At 39.7% G+C, this 6,060-nt stretch overlaps 1 non-coding gene across 1 annotated transcript; it reads right to left on the bottom strand.

Annotated features, from left to right (window-relative positions):
• Positions 1-977: 977 nt before the first annotated feature.
• Positions 978-1,084, bottom strand: LOC122425960. The gene has a single exon (XR_006265101.1). It is a non-coding gene; the product is annotated as a U6 spliceosomal RNA (small nuclear RNA).
• Between the last annotated feature and the right edge of the window lie 4,976 nt (positions 1,085-6,060).

Consider the following 6,060-nt stretch of genomic DNA (forward strand, 5'->3'; position numbering starts at 1 on the left):
GTACTTGTTTCAGTGCTATTGTCTCTGCTTTTTAATATGCTGTCTAGGTTGGTCATAACTTTTCTTCCAAGGAGCAAGCGTCTTTTAATTTCATGGCTGCAGTCACCATCTGCAGTGATTTTGGAGCCTGAAAAAATAAAGTCTGCCACTGTTTCCACTGTTTCCCCATCTATTGCCATGAAATGATGGGACCGGATGCCATGATCTTAGTTCACTGAATGTTGACCTTTAAGCCAACTTTTTCACTCTCCTCTTTCACATTCATCAAGAGCCTCTTTAGTTTTTCACTTTCTGCCATAAGGGTGGTGTCATCTGCATATCTGAGGTTATTGATATTTCTGCTGGCAATCTTGATTCCGGCTTGTGCTTCATCCAGCCCAGCGTTTCTCATGATGTACTCTGAATATAAGTTAAATAAGCAGGGTGACCATATACAGCCTTGACGTACTCCTTTCCCAATTTGGAACCAGTCTGTTGTTCCATGTCCAGTTCTAACTGTTGTTTCCTGAGCTGCATACAGGTTTCTCAAGAGGCAGATCAGGTGGTCTGGTATTCACATCTCTTTCAGAATTTTCCACAGTTTACTGTGATCCACACAGTCAGAGGCTTTGGCATAGCCAATAAAGCAGAAATAGTTGTTTTTCTGGAACTTTCTTGCTTTTTTGATAATCCATTGGATGTTGGCAATTTGATCTCTGGTTCCTCTGCCTTTTCTAAAACAAGCTTGAACAACTGGAAGTTCACAGTTCACATACTGTTGAAGCCTGGCTTGGAGAATTTTGAGCATTACTTTGCTAGCATGTGAGATGAGTGCAATTGTGCTGTAGTTTGAGCATTCTTTGGCATTGCCTTTCTTTGGGATTGGAATGAAAACTGACCTTTTCCAGTCCTGTGGCCACTGCTGTTTTCCAAATTTGCTGGCATATTGAGTGCAGCACTTTCTCAGCATCATCTTTCAGGATTTGAAATAGCTCAACTGTAATTCCATCACCTCCACTAATTTGTGTGTCATCCTTGCACAGGGGCCATGCTAATCTTCTCTGTATTGTTCCAGTTTTAGTATATGTGCTGCCGAAGCGAGCATCATCACCTCCACTAGATTTGTCTGCAGTGATGCTTCCTAAGGACCACTTGACTTCCAGGATGTCTGGCTCTAGGTGAGTGATCAACCATCGTGATTATCTGGGTCATTAAGATCTTTTTTGTACAGTTCTTCTGTATATTCTTGCCACCTCTTCTTAATATCTTCTGCTTCTGTTAAGTCCAAAATATTTCTGTCCTTTACTGAGACCATCTTCGCAAGAAATGTTCCCTTGGTATCTCTAGTTTTCTTTTTTTGTTTTCTTTTTTTTCTCTCTCTCTCTTTTTTCTTTTCTAGTTTTCTTGAAGAGATCTCTAGTCTTTCCCATTTTTTCCCTTTTATTTTCTCTCTCTCTTTTTTTTCTTTCTAGTTTTCTTGAAGAGATCTCTAGTCTTTCCCATTCTGTTGTTTTCTTCTGTTTCTTTGCACTGATCGCTGAGGATCAGCTTTCTTATCTCTCCTTGCTATTCCTTGGAACTCTGCATTCAGATGGGTATATCTTCCTTTTTCTCCTGTGCTTTTTGCTTATCTTCACAGCTACTTGTAAGGCCTCCTCAGACAATCATTTTGCTTTTTTGCATTTCTTTTTCTTGGGGATGGTCTTGATCCCTGTCTCCTGTACAGTGTCAAGAACCTCAATCCATAGTTCATCAGACACTCTGTCTATAAGATCTAGTCCCTTAAATCTATTTGTCACTTCCACTGTATAATTGTTAGGGATTTGATTTAGGTCATATCTAAATGGTCTAGTGGTTTTCCCTACTTTCTTCAATTTAAATCTGAATTTGGCAATAAGGAGTTCATGATCTGAGCCACAGTCAGCTCCCAGTTTTGCTTTTGCTGACTGTATAGAAGTTCTCCATCTTTGACTGCAAAGAATATAATCAATCTGATTTTGGTGTTGACCATCTGGTGATGTCCATGTGTAGAGTTTTCTCTTGTGTTGTTGGAAGAGAGTGTTTGCTATGATCAGTGTGTTCCCTTGGCAAAACTCTTTATTAGCCTTTGACCTGCTTCATTCTGTACTCCAAGGTCAAATTTGCCTGTTACTCCAGGTGTTTCTTGACTTCCCACTTTTGCATTCCAGTCCCCTATAATGAAGACAACATCTTTTTGGGTGTTAGTTCTAGAATCTCTTGTAGGCCTTCATAGATCCGTTCAACTTCAGCTTCTTCAGCATTACTGGTTGGGGCTTAGACTTGGATTACTCTGATATTGAATGGTTTTCCTTGAAAACGAACAGACATCATTCTGTCGTTTTTGAGACTGCATCCAAGTACTGCATTTCGGACTCTTTTGTTGACTATGAGGGCTACTCCATTTCTTCTAAGGGATTCTTGTCCACAGTGTTATAATGGTCATCTGAGTTAAATGCACCCATTCCAGTCCATTTTAGTTTGCTGATTCCTAAAATGTCTACGTTCACTCTTGCCATCTCATTCCAGATTCGTATGCAATATTGCACTTTACAGCATCAGACCTTCCTTCCATCACCAGTCTCATCCACAACTGGGTGTTGTTTTTGCTTTGTCTTCATCTCTTCATTCTTTCTCAAGTTATTTCTCCACTCATCTCCAGTAGCATATTGGGCACCTACCAACCTTTGTGAGAGCCCCATGAACTAATGTGCACACCTGAAACAATTTTAATACTTTGATGATTACTGAAACAATGTTTCAAAACTCAAGGATTGGCAATTTATTGAATGTTTTATAAAAGGAGAGGAAAATAAAATTTCCTTAGAAAGAGGACAGTTTTTCTTTTCTCTGTAGGTATGAACAGTTTCAGTCAGTCAGTCAGTTCAGTTGCTCAGTCGTGTCCGATTCTTTGTGACGCCATGAATCGCAGCACGCCAGGCCTCCCTGTCCATCACCAACTTCCGGAGTTTACTCAAACTCATGTGCATCAAGTCGGTGATGCCATCCGACCATCTCATCTTCTGTTGTCCCCTTCTCCTCCTGCCCCCAATCCCTCCCAGCATCAGGGCCTTTTCCAATGAGTCAACTCTTCCCATGAGGTGGCCAAGTATTGGGGTTTCCGGTTCAGCATCAGTCCTTCCAATGAACACCCAGGACTGATCTCCTTTAGGATGGACTGGTTGGATCTCCTTGCAGTCCAAGGGGACTCTCAAGAGTCTTCTCCAACACTACAATTTAGGAAGCAATTAATGGATATATTTTTTAAAATGGTTCTAGCAGTGCGGGCTGGAGAAGGGAATGGCAACTCACTCCCGTGTTCTTGCCCGGAGAATCCCAGGGATGGGGGAGCCTGGTGGGCTGCTGTCTATAGGGTCGCACAGAGTCGGACACTACTGAAGAGACTTAGCAGCAGCAGCAGCAGCAGTGCGGACAGATCACCTGATGCCTTAGCAGTCCCTGGAGTTGCAAAAGAAAGGGAGGTTGGAGTGTCACTCTCTTCCTCCAAGATGTCTATTGCTGTTTGGGTTCAAGTCCTATATGAGGCTAAGGGTCACTTTTTCAAAGTCACTAATTTCTGGAGAATATTTTCACTGGATATAGAATCAAGTTGACAGCATTTTGTTTTCTTTCAGCACTTTAGAGATGTGTTTCTATAATCATCTGGACTCCTAGGTTGTTTCTGTGTCTTTGCCATTGTAAATAATGGTGCAGTGAACATGGGTGTGCAGATATCTCTTCAAGTAAGTCATTTCATTTCCTTTGGGTATGTATCCAGAAATGGAATTGTCATATCATATGATAGTTCTATTTTTAATTTTTCTGTAAACCCCCCATAATGTTTTCCAGAGTAGTCATACTAGTTTACATTCTCACCGAGAGTGCTATTGCCTTTTCTCCACAGCCTCACCTGTTGTATTTTTAATAATAGTCATGCTAATAGGTGTGAGATGTGATACTGTGGTTTTTATTTGCATTTCCTTTATGATTAATGAGGTTGAACACCTTTCTATGTACTTATCGCCCATTTGCATATGTTCTTTAGAAAAATGTCTATTTCAAGTCCACTGGCAATTTTAAAATCAGATTGTTTAGGGTATTTTTTGTTATTGTATTGCATGAGTTCCTTATATGTTTTTGTATATTAACCCCTTATCAGAAAGATGGCAAATATTTTCTTTCATTCTGTAGGTTGGATCATTTCCTTTGTTGTGCAAAATCTTTTTAGTTTGATATAGGATTGCCAGGAGAAATATCAATAACCTCAGATATGCAGTTGACACCACCCTTATGGCAGAAAGTGAAGAACTAAAGAGGCTCTTGATGAAAGTGAAAGAGGAGATTGAAAAAGTTGGTTTAAAACTCAACATTCAGAAAACTAAGAACATGGCATCCGGTATCATCACTTCGTGGCAAATAGATGAGGAAACAGTGGAAACGGTGGCAGACTTTATTTTGGGGGGCTCCAAAATCACTGCAGATGGTGACTGCAGCCATGAAATTAAAAGACGCTTGCTCCTTAGAAGAAAAGCTATGACTAACCTAGACAGCATATTAAAAAGCAGAGACATTACTTTGTCAACAAAGGTCTGTCTAATCAAGGCTATTGTTTTTCCAGTAGTCATGTATGGATGTGAGAGTTGGACTGTGAGGAAAGCTGAGCGCCGAAGAATTGATGCTTTTGAACTGTGGTGTTGGTGAAGACTCTTGAGAGTCCCTTGGACTGCAAGGAGATCCAACCAGTCCGTCCTAAAGGAGATCAGTCCTGGGTGTTCACTGGAAGGACTGATGTTGAAGCTGAAACTCCAATCCTTTGGCCACCTGATGCCAAGAACTGACTCATTTGAAAAGACCCTGATGCTGGGAAAGATTGAGGGCAGGAGGAGAAAAGGATGACAGAGGATGAGATGGTTGGATGGCATCACCAACTGGATGGGCATGAGTTTGAGTAAACTTTGAGAGTTGGTGATGGACAAGGAAGCCTGGCATGCTGTGGTTCATGGGGTCACAAGGAGTCAGACGCGACTAAGCGACTGAACTGAGCTGAACTGAATCCCACATGTTGATTTTTACTTTGGTCATTTGTGCTTTGGGTGTCATATAGAAAAAAAATCATTGTCAAGACCAATGTTAAGGAGCTTTCCTCTTATGTTTTCTTCTGAGAGTTTTATGGTTTCAGGTCTTACACTTAAGTCCTTAGTTCAAGTTAGTTTTCGTGATGCAAAAATGGAATGCAAATGATGCAAGATAGGAATCCAATTTCATTTTTTTTGCATAAGAATATCATTTTACCAACATCATTTATTGAAGAGACTATCCTTTCCTCACTGAGTATTCTTGGCTTCCTTGTCAAATATTAGTTGACCGAAGATGTATTTCTTAATGTGGGCCTCAGAAATACTTGAAAGCCAGTGGTCATGTGGAGAAAACTCTTTCGAAAAAAATTATATTACCTTTTGAAATAAGGCAAAAGAGAATATGGCATGTCCTGTCAATATCATGCCATAGCAATATTTAAGAGGCCCAACTGTTTTTCAAAAGGACTTTTTGTGATGATGGAAATATTCTATATCTATGCAGTCCAATATATTTGTCATTAGTTACATATGACCATTGAATACTTGAAATGTCACTAGCCTGACTGAGAAACTAAATGTTTAACTTTAATTTTAATTAGTTAAAATACAAATGTAAATAACCAACACTAGAGGAATGTTTCTACGTCCTTTAGAAAAGAAAATGTCAAGATTTTATTGCTCCATAGACTATTAACTACTTTTGTATCTAACCTAGAAATCTCATTTTAACTTTTTTTCTCAAAATGCCTATAAATACCCAGTTCATCAAAATGCTCTTTAAACCAGCTTCACCATCTTATTGGCTTTCTCAGTTAGTTAGACAAAGATCTTTGACATATGTCTATTCATATCAAAGAGAATCATATTTTTAACTTTTTGAAAATCATGTCAACAAAACAATACGGTAAGTGTAGTGTAAAAGCGTGAATAGTGGAATCAAGGCTTCCCTGGTAGCTCAGCTGGTAAAGAATCCTCCTGCAATGCA

The sequence above is a fragment of the Cervus canadensis genome, chromosome 23 (genome assembly GCF_019320065.1).
Source record: "Cervus canadensis isolate Bull #8, Minnesota chromosome 23, ASM1932006v1, whole genome shotgun sequence".
Classification (NCBI taxonomy): Eukaryota; Metazoa; Chordata; class Mammalia; order Artiodactyla; family Cervidae; genus Cervus; species Cervus canadensis.